The following is a 16281-nucleotide window of genomic DNA, read 5'->3' as shown; positions in this document are numbered from 1 at the left end:
TTTTTTGAAATTCAAAATCTCACCAACTCTTGTCATAATTATGCACTCACATGTGAGCTGGTGGTTGAACGGTTATGTATCATAATTTTGAGTGGGAAATGTGTAAATTTTGAATTTTAAAGACTTCCATTTGGTCCCACACACACCTCACATGTTAGGGTTTTTGTTTTGAAGGAAGAAGAAGAAGGTGAAGAGAAGATGTTGCATATATAGATACAAAACTAGACAGCACACTAGTTCATTTGTTGCATATATAGATACAAAACTTGTCTCATTTTAAACATCAAACCAAAAATCTGATTAAATGTTGTGCACAAGACTAACACCTTGTGTACGACACTCTTGGCCAAATGAACCCAAAACCACACCAAACTCTAATAGGAACTGGGTTGGAATGCCAAGTAGCTCTAGATTCTGAGGTTCTAGCTATAGCCAAACATAAGGGAAAGATCATTTATACCGATAATGACAAGATCCTTTTATCAGGCAATGGGGATACTCTAAGCATTCCATTAGTGATATATCAACGTTCGAACAAAAATACTTGTATGCATCAAAAACCCAAGTTGCACGAGGTAAATGTATTAAAAATGGACAAATTTTAGCGGATGGTGCTGCTACAGTTGGCGAAGAACTCACTTTGGGAAAAAAATGTATTAGTAGCTTATATGCCATGGGAAGGTTACAATTCTGAGGATGCGGTACTCATTAATGAGCGTCTGGTATATGAGGATATTTATACTTCTTTTCACATATGGAAATATGAAATTCAGACTCATGTAACAAGTCACGATCCTGAAAGAATCACTAATGAAATACCGCATCTAGAAGCCATTTACTCTGAAATTTAGACAAAAAAGGAATTGTGATGTTGGGGTCTTAGGTGGAGACGAGTGATATTTGAGTAGGTAAATTAACGCCCCAGATGGTGAAAGAATCATCGTATGCTCCAGAAGATAGATTATTACGAGCCATCCTTGGCATTTAGGTATCCACTTCAAAGGAAACTTGTCTAAAGTTACCCATTGGCAGTAGAGGTAGAGTTATTGATGTGAGATGCATCCAAAAAAGAAAGGAGTTCTAGTTATAATCCAGAAACGGTTCGTGTATATGTTTCACAAAAGCATGTAGTTAAAGTGGGGGATAATGTAGCTGGAAGGCTTGGAAATAAAGGTATCATTTCAAAAATTTGACCTAGACAAGATATGCCTTATTTGCAAGATGGAAGACCCGTTGATATGGTCTTCAACCCATTAGGAGTACCCTCACGCATGAACGTAGGCCAGATATTTGAATGCTCTCTTGGGTTGGTAGGAAGTTGCTAGATAGACATTATCGAATAGCACCATTAATGAGAGATATGAACAAGAGGCTTTGAGAAAACTAGTATTTTCTGAATTATATGAAGCCAATAAGCAAACAGCGAATCCATGGGTATTTGAACTCAAGTATCCGTGAAAAAGCATAATATTTGATGGAAGAATGGGGATCCTTTTAAACAACCTATTATAATAGGAAAGCCTTATATCTTGAAAGTAATTCATAAAGTTGATGATAAAATACATGGACATTCTAGCAAACATTATGCACTTGTTACATAACAACCACTTAGAGGAAGGGCCAAGCAGGTGGGCCAACGGGAAGGAGAAATGGAAGTTTGGGCTCTAGAGGGATTTGGTGTTGCTCGTATTTTACAAGAGATGCTTACTTATAAATCTGATCATGTTAGAGCTCGCCAAGAAGTACTTAGTACTATAATCATTGGAGGAACAATACCTAAACTGGAGGATGCTCCAGAATCTTTTTGATTGCTCGTTCGAGAATTACGATCTTTGGCTTTGGAAATGAATCATTTCCTTGTATCTGAGAAAAACTTACAGATTAATAGGAAGGACGCTTAATCAAAATGAATCAGAAATTTTCTTCTATGATCGGTTGGTATAAACATCAACACCTTCAAATTGGATCAGTTTCTCCTCAACAAATAAATGCTTGGGCCAAAAAAATCCTGCCTAATGGAGAGATAATTGGAGAGGTGACAAAATCCTACACTTTTCATTACAAAACCAATAAATCAGACAAAAGATGGATTATTTTGTGAAAGAATTTTTGGGCCTATAAAAAGTGGGATTTGTGCTTGTGGGAATTATCGAGTAATCGGAGATGAAAAAGAAGAACCAAAATTTTATGAACAATGCAGAGTTGAATTTGTTGATTCTCGAATACGAAGATATTAAATGGGCTACATCAAACTAGCATGCCCAGTAACCCATGTGTTGTATTTGAAACGTCTTCCTAGTTATATTGCGAATCTTTTAGATAAGCCTCTTAAAGAATTAGAAGGCCTAGTATATTGCGATATGTGATTTAATCAAAATTATGAATTTACAAATTCAGAATGAGAAACTATCATCCCATTCAATCGAATTAGGATGCCTTGGATATGACATGTCTCTTGGTAGGAGTAACATGAAGCTCAAAATTATGGGTGTGTTCAATACTCCCAAGTAAAAAGGGAATTGGTCTATGGTCGATTTAGTAAGAAATAAATAGAAATTTAAACCTCGTGAAAAAAAAAAGACTTCTTTTGTGGAAGTTACCATTTCCTTTCTTTCTAAAAGAAAGAAATTATGTCAAAATAAGCAAACTAAGCAAATATGTTGGTTGCAGGAGCCTATCTATCGGATATAGGCTTTAAGGATATCATGAAATAACCATTGAGGTAAAGTAGGGACCTAAAAGATTGAACAGAAAGATACATAGACAAGTAAATACCTTATGAATTCTAAGGCCTTCTTTTACTTTAATTAAAATTAAGGGGATTCATCATTCAAAGGGAAGTAGACTACTCAAGAATTTCACATTTCATTTATTTTATTATGCCATAATTAAATAAAGAATTCAATTCAGAAAATATATTAAAACAAATAAATAAAATGAATCAATGAAATGTTGCTTGACCTTCTTTTGGAACTTGAGTAAGGAGTAGATTTTTTTGGGTTTTTATAGAATTTGAAAGTGGAAAAGAAACCTCTTTCTTTTCTTTATCTTTTTCGGTGTAACTACTTGAGCCGTATGAGAGGAAACTTTCACATCCCATTTTGAGGGGGGAGATCCAATAGGATCCTATCCAAATTTTTCTTTTGCTAGGTTCATAACTAAAAAACCCACTTTCTTACGATTATGAGGTTCATTCGAATATGAGACCCAATCCTGGAAATACAGCATCCAAATTTTTTTAACTACCCAAGGCTTCGAGACATTTCAAAATCGAAAAATTTCTACCGGAGCAAGTACTATCCGAGAACAATTAGTCGATCTAGATTTGCAAATTATTATAGATTATTCGTTGGTAGAATGGAAAGAATTAGGGGAAGAAGGCCCCACAGGTAATGAATGGGAAGATCAAAAAGTAGGGGAAGAAGAAGGGATGTTTTGGTTAGACGCATGGAATTAGCTAAGAATTTTATTCGAACAAACATAGAACATAAGTGGATGGCTTTATGTCTATTACTAGTTCTTCCTCCCGAGTTGAGACCTATTATTCGGATAGATGGGGGTAAACTAATGAGCTCGGATATTAATAAGCTCTATAAAAGAGTTATCTATCAGAACAATACTCTTATCGATCTATTAACCACAAGTAGATCTATGCCAGGGGAATTAGTAATGTGTCAGGAGAAATTGGTACAAGAAGCCGTGGATACAGTTCTTGATAATGGAATCCCTAAACAACCAATGAGGGATGGTCATAATAAGGCTTACAAGTTGTTTTCAGATGCAATTGAAGGCAAAGAAGGAAGATTTCGTGAGACTTTGCTTGGCAAATGTGTTGATTATTTGAGGCGTTCTGTCATTGTCATAGGTCCTTCACTTTCATTACATCGATGTGGATTGCCTTGTGAAATAGTAGTAGAACTTTTCCAAACATTTGTAATTCATGGTTTAATTAGACAATAGTTGGCTTCGAACATAGGAGTTACTAAGAGTAAAATTTAGGAAAATGAGCTGGTTGTATAGGAAATACTTCAGGAAGTTATGCAAAGGCATCCCGTATTGCTGAATAGGGCACCCACTTTGCATAGATTAAGCATACAAGCCTTCCAACCCATTTTTTTCCAAGGACATGCTATTTGTTTACATCCATTAGTTTGAAGGGGATTTAATGCCAACTTTGATAGGGATCAAATGGTTGTTCATGTACCCTTATCTTTGGAAGCTCGTTACTTATGTTTTGTTATACGAATCTCTTATCGCCAGCTATTGGAGACTCCATTTCTGTACCAACTCAAGATATGCTTATTGGCCTTTATGTATTAACAAGTGGGAATCGCCGAGGTATTTATGCAAATAGGTATAATCCATGGACTCACAGAAATTATCAAAATGGAAGAATTGACGATAAGAAGTATATCAAAGAAAAAGCACCCCATTTTTGTAATTCCTATGATGCAATTGGAGTTTATCGGCAGAAAAGAATCCATTTAGATAGTCCTTTGCGGCTCCGGTGGCAATTAGATCAACACATTATTACTTCAAGAGAAGCTCCCCTCGAAGTTCACTATGAACCTTTGGGTACCTATCATGAGTTTTATGGGCCCTATCTAATAGTAAGAAGCAAAAAAAAAATAAATTCTTTGTATATATGTTAGAACCACTGTTGGTCATATTCTCTTTATTGAGAAATCGAAGAAGCTATACAAGGTTTTAGCCTGGCCTGCTCATATGATACCCATTAATATGGTATCCAAGCTAAGTGATTCGATGATACCAGTGTGAATTTAGGTCTCTCCAATTCAAGTAGGACCATAGTTCCTAAATTTCTACGCAAATCAAGATCAAGAAAAGGAAGTTTTCCAATCATTGACCCAAACCCATGGGCGAACCCTACTCAACGGAATATGGAGGTACTTATGGCACAATTGGCTAATATGGCCTGTCACAATAAAGTGATAGATGGAACTGCCATTAAACGGCTTATTAGTAGATTAATAGACCACTTCAGAATGGCATGTACATCATAAATCCTGGATCAAGTAAAGACTCTGGGGTTTCAATAAGCCACCACTACATCCATTTCATTAGGAATTGATGATCTTTTAACAATACCTTCTAAGGGATGGCTAGTCCAAGATGCTGAACAACAAGGTTTGATTTTGGAAAACACCATCATTATTGGAATGTACACACGGTAGAACAATTATGACAATCTATTGAGATATGTTATGCTACAACTGACTATTTATGACAAAAAATGAATTCTAATTTTAGGATGATTGACCTTTCTAATCTAGTCCATATAATGTCCTTTTCAGGAGCTAGAGGAAATGCATCTCAAGTACACCAATTAGTAGGTATGAAAGGGTTCATGTTGGATTCACAAGGACAAATGATTGATTTACCTATTCAAAGCAATTTACGTGAAGGAATGTCTTTAACAAAATATATCATTTCTTGTTACGGAGCCTGCAAAGGAGTTGTGGATACTGCTGTATGAACATCGGATGCTGGATATCTTACATGCAGACTTGTTGAAGTAGTTCAGCACATTGTTGTACGTAGAATAGATTGTGGCACCGCCCAATGTATTTTTGTGAGTCCTCGCAATGGGATGATGCCAAAAAGAATTTTTATCCAAACATTGATTGGTTGTGTAGTAGCATATGATATATATATATATATATAGGCCCTCGATGTATTGCCCTTGGAAATCAGGATATTGAGATTGGACTTTTCAATCGATTCATAACCTTTCAAACACAACCAATATCTATTCAAACTCTCTTTACTTGTAAGAGCACGTATTGGGTCTGCCGATTATGTTATGGTCAGAGCCCTACTCATGGCAACTGGTCGACTTCGGAGAAGCTGTAGGTATTATTACGGGTGTATCTATTGGGGAACTGGGCATTTAATTAACATTAAGAACTTTTCATATTGGTGGGGTATTCACAGAGGGTACTTCAGAACATTACAAGTCCCTTCTAATGGAAAAATAAACTTCAATGAGGATTTGGTTCATCCTACACGTACATGTCATGGGTATCCTGCTTTTCTATGTTATATAGACATGTATGTAACTGTTGAGAGTGAAGATATTATACCTATCGTGACTATTCCACCAAAAAGTTTTATTTTAGTTCAAAATGATCAATATGTAGAATCTGAACAAGTTATTGCTGAAATTTGCGAAGGAACATACGCTTTGAATTTTAAAGAATAGATTCAAAAACATATTTATTCTGACTTAGAGGGAGAAATGCACTGGAGTACAAATGTATACTGATACAAACCTAGGAGGACCTGCTCCTAAACCTGTATTATATTAGCCCGGATCTTTAATTAAGTTCAAGTTCTAATGGAATGGACCTCAACCCCTAACCAACCTGTGGTTAGAAACCTTGGTATAATGTAGACGCCACAATAGGGGATGGAAAACCTATTGATAAGTCAAGCTAAAACAACCAATTCTCTAATGGTGTTTTAGGTGTTCTCAAAGAACAAAGAGATAATTAATCTCACAAGTATTTTCTTAATCAAATCAAAGTTGTATTATTATTGAAAAATAAGCCTTTAAATAGGCTTTGAAAGAAACAAAATAAACCCTAAAAACCCTAGGTAAAATCGGCCACACACATAAAGAAACCTAGTTGGCCGAAACTATACTTTCTTTCCTAATCTAAGTTTGATTAATTAATTCCTTTATATTAAATTAGGAATTAATTAATTTACAATGGAAAGAATAAAATAAAAACCTTCCTAAAGTTATTTGTCCAGACAATAAATAAATAAAATCCAAAAAGTAATGGTAGTTTCCTAAAACAAAAAGTAAAAACAAATTAGGAAACTAAAAATGCTAGCCTTTTGATCAAGTTGACTTTGATCAATCTTTGACCTCTTTGAGCTTCAAATCAGCTTCTAGATTCTTTTTATGATGCCAAATAAGCTACATATGAAGTCCCACACGTTGCCCATGCTTGGAAAAATAAGAAAAGGCTAGTTGATTGGCTATTTCACGGTTCAAACCACCAAGAAACCTTGCCATTGTTGCTTCCCTATCTTCACTCAAGTTCAATCTCATCATAAGCATCTCCATCTCCTTATAATAATCCTCCACGGATCCATGTCCTTGAGATAAAGATTGAAGTCTTTGATGCAGCAACCTATGATAGTGTGATGGTACGAATCGCTTCCTCATGGCTCCTTTCATTTGTCGCCATGTAGTAATCAAGTCATCACCAACTCTCCTTCGGGTGTTTTCCTCATTGGTCCACCATTGGAGTGCATAATGTCCAAACTCCATTGCTGCCAATTTCACCTTCTTAGCCTCCGAATAATTATGGCGGTCAAATATCATCTCCATCTTTTCTTCCCACTCCAAATATGCTTCGGGGTCACTTTTTCCCATGAATGGTGGGATGTTGATCATGATATTGCTAAGATTGTCATCTGTTTCTTCCCTCCTATATCTTCCACGGCCAGCTCTATCTTGGACAGCAAATGTTTCATCCATACCTTCCTCATAGTCTCCACCGAATGGCTCCTCATCAAATTCCTCTCTCGGTCTCTCGCGACCTCCTCGTCCTCGGCCTCGCCCTCCATGGAATTCTTGCCTATTTCTTGTGTTCGGCATTCCTTGTGAGGCTTCTAGTCTTCCCACTCTTTGATTTACATGCTCAACTAGAGCACTAACCCGCTGTATTGATTCCAAAACAGCTCTCATGTCCACTTGGTCTCCACTCCCGGTAGCTCGATCATCGCCATGGAATGCTACGGACTCTTCCTCATTGATCCTCAAGGGTGGATCCCCTCTTCTTATTCTAGAATCTGCCATGTTAGTAAAATACTACAAAAATAAAATAAATCCTCACAATATTCACTCCCTCACGTGTTTCACTCAAACAAGGTCTCGACACTCGTGTTTGCACACTAGTTTCGGCTTTTACCCTCTTTTAAGCTCACACACTATTGCCTTTTCCACTCAATGAATTATCTCAAAGTTCTAATTAAAACACCCACAAAACAACAATTAGATCACTAGTATGTTTTAATTAAACTTATCAACAAAACAGTAGCAAAAAGTAGGCAATACCGAAAGAATCCAACAAATCCTAATTTTTCGGCTTTCTAGACAACGAAACACAAAATAATGGGAAAACGTTGGAATTTTTGAAAACTGCACCAGATGGTAGTAGATTATGAGTTCAAGAATAAAATTCCAGAAAAAAAAAATTCAAATACGAACAAGAATCAAAGAGAACAAAAATATAGAAAAGTTGTTGGTTGTTGTTCTTTGTAATTCGAGTTTTTGTATCAAATCCTTTAACTGATTTTAATCCAAATAATTTAAGCACCCAAAATCCAAATATCCAGCAGCAAAAATAATTCTCCAGCAACTCAAATATTGAATAAATAATAATAAAAAACCAGCAGCTCCAACAAATTTCCAGCAAACAAATCAAACTCCAACAAACCGAAATATTTTTTTTCCTTCTTTTTTTTTTTTTTTTTTATTCGGCTTTACCTTCTTTTTTTTTTTTTTTCACTCACATAACATAAAAAACTGCAGTAGCAAGAATAATTACCAAAATTGCAATTCCAACACCAAACCCGAGACCTCCAAATAAACAAAATGTGCAGTTTTTTTTTTTTTTTTTTTAACTGTTGCCGCAAACTCTTTTTTTTTTTTTTTTTTTTTTTTGAATATATGAATGCAAATTTCTAAGATTAAAACAGCAAAGGAAAATCAGCAAAAACCAAAATTATCAAGAACAATGATAAAAGACAACCAACAAACTAGGAAATAAAAACACGATAAAACTAGGAAATCCTAATCCAACTAGGAATGATTTTTTTTTTTTTTTTTTTAAGATGCTGAACGTGTATAGGATGGATGCAACCTTAACCTAATGCTAAAATTGCAGAATAACACAAAAACAAATAAATCAAATAAAGATAGATCAAACCTGAACAAAATTTAGCTCTGATACCAAATGATACGAACCTAGGACGACCTGCTCCTAAACCCGTATTATATTAGCCCGGATCTTTAATTAAGTTCAAGTTCTAATGGAATGGACCTCAACCCCTAACCAACCTGTGGTTAGAAACCTTGGTATAATGTAGACGCCACAATAGGGGATGGAAAACCTATTGATAAGTCAAGCTAAAACAACCAATTCTCTAATGGTGTTTTAGGTGTTCTCAAAGAACAAAGAGATAATTAATCTCACAAGTATTTTCTTAATCAAATCAAAGTTGTATTATTATTGAAAAAATAAGCCTTTAAATAGGCTTTGAAAGAAACAAAATAAACCCTAAAAACCCTAGGTAAAATCGGCCACACACATAAAGAAACCTAGTTGGCCGAAACTATACTTCCTTTCCTAATCTAAGTTTGATTAATTAATTCCTTTATATTAAATTAGGAATTAATTAATTTACAATGGAAAGAATAAAATAAAAACCTTCCTAAAGTTATTTGTCCAGAAAATAAATAAATAAAATCCAAAAAGTAATGGTAGTTTCCTAAAACAAAAAGTAAAAACAAATTAGGAAACTAAAAATGCTAGCCTTTTGATCAAGTTGACTTTGATCAATCTTTGAGCTCTTTGAGCTTCAAATCAGCTTCTAGATTCTTTTCAGGATGCCAAATAAGCTAAATATGAAGTCCCACACGTTGCCCATGCTTGGAAAAATAAGAAAAGGCTAATACAGTAAAATACAGTAAAGCCAGCAAGCAATACAGCAAATTCGGCCAAATTGTTGATGCTGTCCGTACAAGCCCTTTTTGATTGCATTTGAGGCTGCTTTAACTTGATTCCATGACCTCTTAGGCATATGTATTGAACCCATAAAGCATTGGAACCATTTCATACTTCCCGGATTCCAAAAATGTACCAAAACCGTCACCCTGGTCCGTATCGGCTTCCACCACTTGGATGCTTAGAATAGGCTTTGTATCTTCAAGTATGGACAAGCTCTGTTGAGATTGATTACCCCCTGTATAAATACTTCCAGGTTGTCCTTAAATCTCTTAATTTGAGCTCTTGTGATTGGCCTAGTCTTCATCCGTGTCGAGTCAGCACCCCAGCGGGTTACCGGTGGAGCGGGCTCGGGCAGAATCACATCATATACTATGCACCGAAATTTACATATAGTAATGTCCATCTCTTACCAAAACCAAGTCATTTATGGATATTTTCAGGCGGTTCGTGCCAATCTAGTGTCATCCCCCTTTCACTCCACAAAGATCAAGATCAAATGAACATTCATTTTATTTCTGCCGAAGGAAAAATGTTTTCTAGCCTTTGAGGAAATCCAATAAATAATGATTAAGTAAAACACAAATTTGGGTCTTTCTGGTAATAAAGAAAGTATCATTTCGGATTATTCAGAATTTAATCGAATCATATATAAAGGTCATTGTAATTTCATATTTCCTTCTATTCTACATGAAAATTCTGATTTATTTTTATTCGCAAAAAGATGATGAAATAGATTCATTATTCCATGTCAGTGGATTCAAAAACAAGAGAAAGAACTAATGCCTCATCCCACTATTTCGATTGAAATACCAATAAATGGTATTTTTTGTAGAAATATTATTTTTGCTTATTTTGATGATCCTTAATACAGACTAAAAAGTTCAGGAATTAATAAATATGGGATGATAGGGTTGTATTCAATCCTAAAAAAAAAAGGATTTGCTTGAGTATCGAGGAGTCACAGAATTTCAAGCAAAATACCAACTGAAAGTAGATCAATTTTTTTTCATTCTCGAGGAAGTGCATAGTTTACTTGAATCTTCTTCCATAATGGTATAGAATAATAGTATCATTGGAGTAGATACACGAATCACTTTAAATATAAGAAGTCGAGCAGGCGGATTGCTACGAGTGGAGAGAAAGAAAAAAGATTGAACTTAAAATCTTTTCTTGATATATCCATTTTCTTGTAGAGATGGATAAGATATTTCGACATAGCAGCATCTTGATACTGCTAAGAACGGTGAAAAAAAAATGTAAAGAGTCAAAAAAATTAAAAAATTGTATCTATGTCCAATGGATCATTCCTAACAAGAAAAAATAGCGGACGGTATAAATTTAGAAAAACTTTTCCCCGGGGACCCATTGTAGGAAAGTGATAATCTAGAACTTAGAGTTGTAAATTATATTCTTTATGGAAACGGCAAACAAATGCGGGGAATTTCTGGCCATCAACGATGGATACTAGGTGCTGTGCATATCGACCTGTGCTGTGTTGTACCTAACGCATTAAGTATCCTGCCTGGGGAGTACGTTTGCAAGAATGAAACTCAAAGGAATTGATGGGGCCCCACACAAGCAGTGGAGCATGTGGTTTAATTCGATGCAAAGCGAAGAACCTTACCAGGGCTTCACATGCTGCGAATCCTCTTGAAAGAGAGTGGTGCCTTCGGGAAGGTGAGGATGACGTCAAGTCATCATGGCCTTTATGTCCTAGGCGACACATGTGCTACAATGGCTGGGACAAAGGATCGCGATCATGAGAGGGTGAGCTAACTCCAAAAACCCATCCTCAGTTCGGATTGTAGGCTGCAACTCACCTAAATGAAGCCGGAATGATGTGATTCCGCCCAAGCCTGCTCAATCGATAACCCGCTGGGGTGCTGACCCGACACAGATGAAGACTAGGCCAATTACAAGAGCTCAAATTAAGAGATTTAAGGACAATTTGGGAGCATTTATACTGGGGGAATCAATTCTCAATAGAGCTTGTCCATAATTGAAGATACAAAGCCTATTCTAAGCATTCAAGTGGTGGAAGCCGATACGGACCCGGGTAGTAGTTTTGGTGCAAATATGGACAATGCGCAGCATGAAATGGTTCCAACTCTTTATGGATTCAATACATATGTATAAGAGGATATGGAATCAAGTCAAGGCAGCTTCAAAGGCATTCAAAAAGGGGTTGTATGGACAGAATCAAATCTGGCCTGTTTTTTACTGTATTTTATGCTGGCTTTACTGTATTTTGCTGAGTTGGCTTTTTCTTCCTTTTCCAAGCATGGGTAACGTGTGGGACTTCATATTCAGCTTATTTATCATCCAAAAAAGCATATTGAAGCTGATTTGGAGCTCAATTTGGTCAAAGATTGGTCAAAGTCAACTTAGTCAAAAAGCTAGTGTTATAGTTTCCTAATTTGATTTTAGTTTTTGTTTTAGGAAATTACCATTATTTTTTAGTTTTTATTTATTTATTTTCTGGAACAATAAGTTTATGAAAGTTATTATTTTATTATTTTCATTTTAAATTAATTAATTCCTAATTCAAAATAAAGGAATTAATTAATCCAAATTAGATTAGGAAAGGAGTGAGAATTTCGGCCACCATAGGAAACTACTTTGTATGGCCGGTTTTCCTTTTGTTTTTAGGGTTTTATTTCGTGGATTTGTAGCCTATTTACAGGCTTATTTTTCAATAAGAATACAACTTTGATTTGATTGAGAAAATACTTGTGAGATTAATTATCTCTTTGTTCTTTGAGAACACCTAAAACACCATTAGAGAATTGGTTGTTTTAGCTTGACTTATCAATAGGTTTTCCATCCCCTATTGTGGCGTCTACATTATACCAAGGTTTCTAACCACAGGTTGGTTAGGGGTTGAGGTCCATTCCATTAGAACTTGAACTTAATTAAGATCTGGGCTAATATAATACGGGTTTAGGAGCAGGTCGTCCTAGGTTCGTATCACGCAATCACTAGTAATTGCCGGTCATCCATACGGCTGTGAATTCAATCTGGGCCTTGTACACACCGCCCGTCACACTATGGGACCTGGCGATGCCCAAAGTCATTACCTTAACCACAAGGAGGGGGATGCAAGAGGCAGGGCTAGTGGCTGGAGTGAAGTCGTAACAAGGTAACCGTACAGGAAGGTGCGGCTGGATCACCTCCTTTTCAGGGAGACCTAGTGCTTGTTGGGTATTTTGGTTTGACATTGCTGCACACCCAAAAAGAAATGAGCTACGTCTAAATGAAACTTGGATATGGAAGTCTTCTTTTGTTTCTCGATGGTGAAGTAAGACTAAGCTCATGAGCTTATTATCCTAGCTTAGAATAAGTTGATATGTTCCCCTTTTTTAGGTCCCCATGTCCCTCCAGTGTGGTGACGTGGGGGAGTAAAAAAGGAAAGAGAAGGATGGGGTTTCTCTCATTTTTGGCATAGCAGGCCCCTAACGGGAGGCCCACACGACAAGCTATTAGCTCAGTGGTAGAGCGTGCCCCTGATAATTGTGTCATTATGCCTGGGCTGTGAGGGCTCTTAGCCACATGGATAGTTCAATGTGCTCATCAGTGCTTGACCCTAAGATGTGGATCATCCAAGGCATATTAGCATGGCGTACTTCTCCTGTTCGAACTTGGGTTTGAAACTGAACTTCTCCTCAGGAGGATAGATGGGGCGATTCAGGTGATATCCAATGTAGATCTAACTTTCTATTCACTCATGGGATCCAAGGGGTCCAAGAGGGACCACCACGGCTCCTCTCTTCTCGAGAATCCATACATCCCTTATTAGTATATGGACAGCTATCTCTCGATCACAGGTTTAGGTTAGGCCTTTGGGAGGGACCACCATGGCTTCTCTCTTCTCGAGATCGCCCTTTTCATTATGCTGTGAAGAAGGGATCGTACCATTCAAGCCTTTTTTTCATGCTTTTGCTGGAGGTCTGGAGAAAGCTACAATAAATAGGATTTTCCAAATCCTTGGTTCCAAAAAGGAAAAGCGTGAATTTTTTTTTCCTTTTTGCAGGGACCAGGAGATTGGATCTAGGCGTAAGAATAACGTTTGGCTAATCTATAGTGTCCAGGGTTGGGCCAAGAGGGTTTTTAATGCCTTCTTTTTTCTTCTCATCAGAGTTATTTCACAAAGACTTGCCATGGTAAGGAAGAAGGGAGGAACAAGTACACTTAGAGAGCGCAGTACAACAGAAAGTTGTATGCTACATTCAGGAAGGATGAATCGCCTTCGAAAAGGAATCTATTGATTCTTTCCCAATTGGTTGGACCGTGGTGCAATGATTTACTTCACAGGTGAGGTCTCTGGTTCAAGTCTCAGATGGCTTAGCTGCACCAAGGAAAAGACTAGAAGAAGCATTTGAATCCTTCATGCATACTCCACTTGGCTCGAGGAGCTCAACTCTTGCAATTGGGTCATTGCTATTACGGGTTGGATGTCTAATTGTCCAGGTGATAATGATAGTATCTTGTACCTGAACCAGTGGCTCACTTTTTCTAAGTATTGGGAAGAGGATCGAAACATGCCACTAAAGGACTATATTGAGACAAAGATGGGCTGTTAAGAACGTAGAGGAGGTAGGATGGGCAATTAGTCAGATCTAGTATGGATCATACATGGATGGTAGTTGGAGTCGATGACTCTCCTAGGGTTCCCTTATCTGGGATCCCTAGGGAAGAGGATAAAATTGGCCCCTACGAATAACTTGATGCACTATCTCCTTTCAACCCCTTAAGCGAAATGCATAAAAGGAAGGAAAATCCATGGACCGACTCCATCGTCTCCACCCCGTAGGAAATGAGATCACCCCAAGGATGCCTTCAGCATCCAGGGGTCACAAACCGACCATAAAACCCTGTTCAATAAGTGGAACGCATTAGCTGTCCGCTTTCAGGTTGGGCAGTAAGGGTCAGAGAAGGGCAATCACTTATTCTTAAAACCAGCATTCTTAAGACCAAAGAGTCGGGTGGAAAAGGGGGGAAAGCTTTCTATTCCTGGTTCTCCTATAGCTAGATCCTCCAAAACAACAAGAATCCTTAGTTAGAATAGGATTCCAATTCATCACCTTTTGAGATTTTGAGAAGAGTTGCTTTTTGGAGAGCATAGTACAATGAAAGTTGTAAGCTGTGTTCGGGGGGGAGTTATTGTCTATCATTGGCCTCTATGGTAGAATTAGCCGGGGGCCTGAGACGCAGTGGTTTACACTGTGGCGGATGTCAGTGGTACGAGTTCGCTTATCTCAACTCGTGAACTTAGCAGATATAAAGCTATATGATAGCACCCAATTTTTTTGATTCAACAATTCGATCTTTGCTATAATTTAGCATTCATGGATGTTAATAAGGTCCTCCAATTTAGCAGCACCTTAGGGGATGGCATAGCCTTAAAGTTAAGTGCAAGGTTCAGACAAGGAAAGGCTTACGGTGGATACCTAGGTACCCAAAGATGAGGAAGGGCGTAATAAATTATGAAATGCTTAGGGGAGTTGAAAATAAGCGTAGATCCGGAGACTCCTGAATAAGTCAACCTTCCAAACTATTGTTGAATCCATGGGCAGGTAAGAGACAACCTGGTGAACAGAAACATCTTAGTAGCAAGTGGAAAAGAAAGCAAAAGCGATTCCCATAGTAATGGCAAGTGAAATGGGAGCAACCTAAACCGTGAAAATAGGGTTGTGGGATAGCAATACGAACGTCATGCTGCTAGGCGAAGCAGTGGAGTGCTGCACCCTATATAGAGAGAGTCCAGTAGTCAAAAGTATCACTAGCTTATGCTCTAACCCAAGTAGCATGGGACATGTGGAATCCCATGTGAATTAGCAAGGACCATCTTGCAAGGCTAAATACTCCTCGGTGATCGATGGTGAAGTAGTACCGTGAGGGAAGGGTGAAAAGAACCCCCATCGAAGAGTGAAATAAAGCTTGAAACCATAAGCTCCCAAGCAATGGGAGGAGACCAGGGCTCTGACTGTGTGCCTATTGAAGAATGAGCCGACGACTTATAGGTAGTGGCTTTGTTAAGGGAACCCACCAAAGCCTTAGTGAAAGTCAGGCTTCATAGGGCAATTGTCACTGCTTATGGATCCAAACCTGGGTGATCTATCCATGACTAGGATGAAGCTTGGGTGAAACTAAGTGGAGGTCCGAACCCACTGATAGCTTGGGTGAAACTAAGTGGAGGTCCGAACCCACTGATGTTGAAGAATCAGAGGATGAGTTGTGGTTAGGGGTGAAATGCCACTCAAACACACACCTAGCTGATTCTCCCTGAAATGCATTGAGGTGCAGCAGTTGACTGGACATCTAGGGGTAAAGCATTGTTTCATTGCAGGCCACGAGAGCGGTACCAAATCGAGGCAAACTCTAAATACTAGATATGACCTCAAAATAATAGGGGTCAAGGTCGGTTTGTGAAACGATGGGGGATAAGCTTCATCGTCGAGAGGGAAACAACCCGAATCACTAGTTAAGGCCCCTAAATGACCGCTCAATGACAAAG

At 37.7% G+C, this 16281-nt stretch overlaps 2 pseudogenes; both read left to right on the top strand.

Moving 5' to 3' along the window:
* Positions 1–350: 350 nt before the first annotated feature.
* Positions 351–1901, top strand: LOC132800184 (DNA-directed RNA polymerase subunit beta-like; annotated as a pseudogene).
* A 5-nt stretch (positions 1902–1906) lies between these two features.
* Positions 1907–4739, top strand: LOC132800183 (DNA-directed RNA polymerase subunit beta'-like; annotated as a pseudogene).
* The last annotated feature ends 11542 nt before the right edge of the window (positions 4740–16281 follow it).

The sequence above is a fragment of the Ziziphus jujuba genome, chromosome 12 (assembly GCF_031755915.1).
Source record: "Ziziphus jujuba cultivar Dongzao chromosome 12, ASM3175591v1".
In the NCBI taxonomy this organism is placed as follows: Eukaryota; Viridiplantae; Streptophyta; class Magnoliopsida; order Rosales; family Rhamnaceae; genus Ziziphus; species Ziziphus jujuba.
Note: the sequence above shows the minus strand (reverse complement) of the source record. Positions and strands in the feature narration are given on the sequence as shown.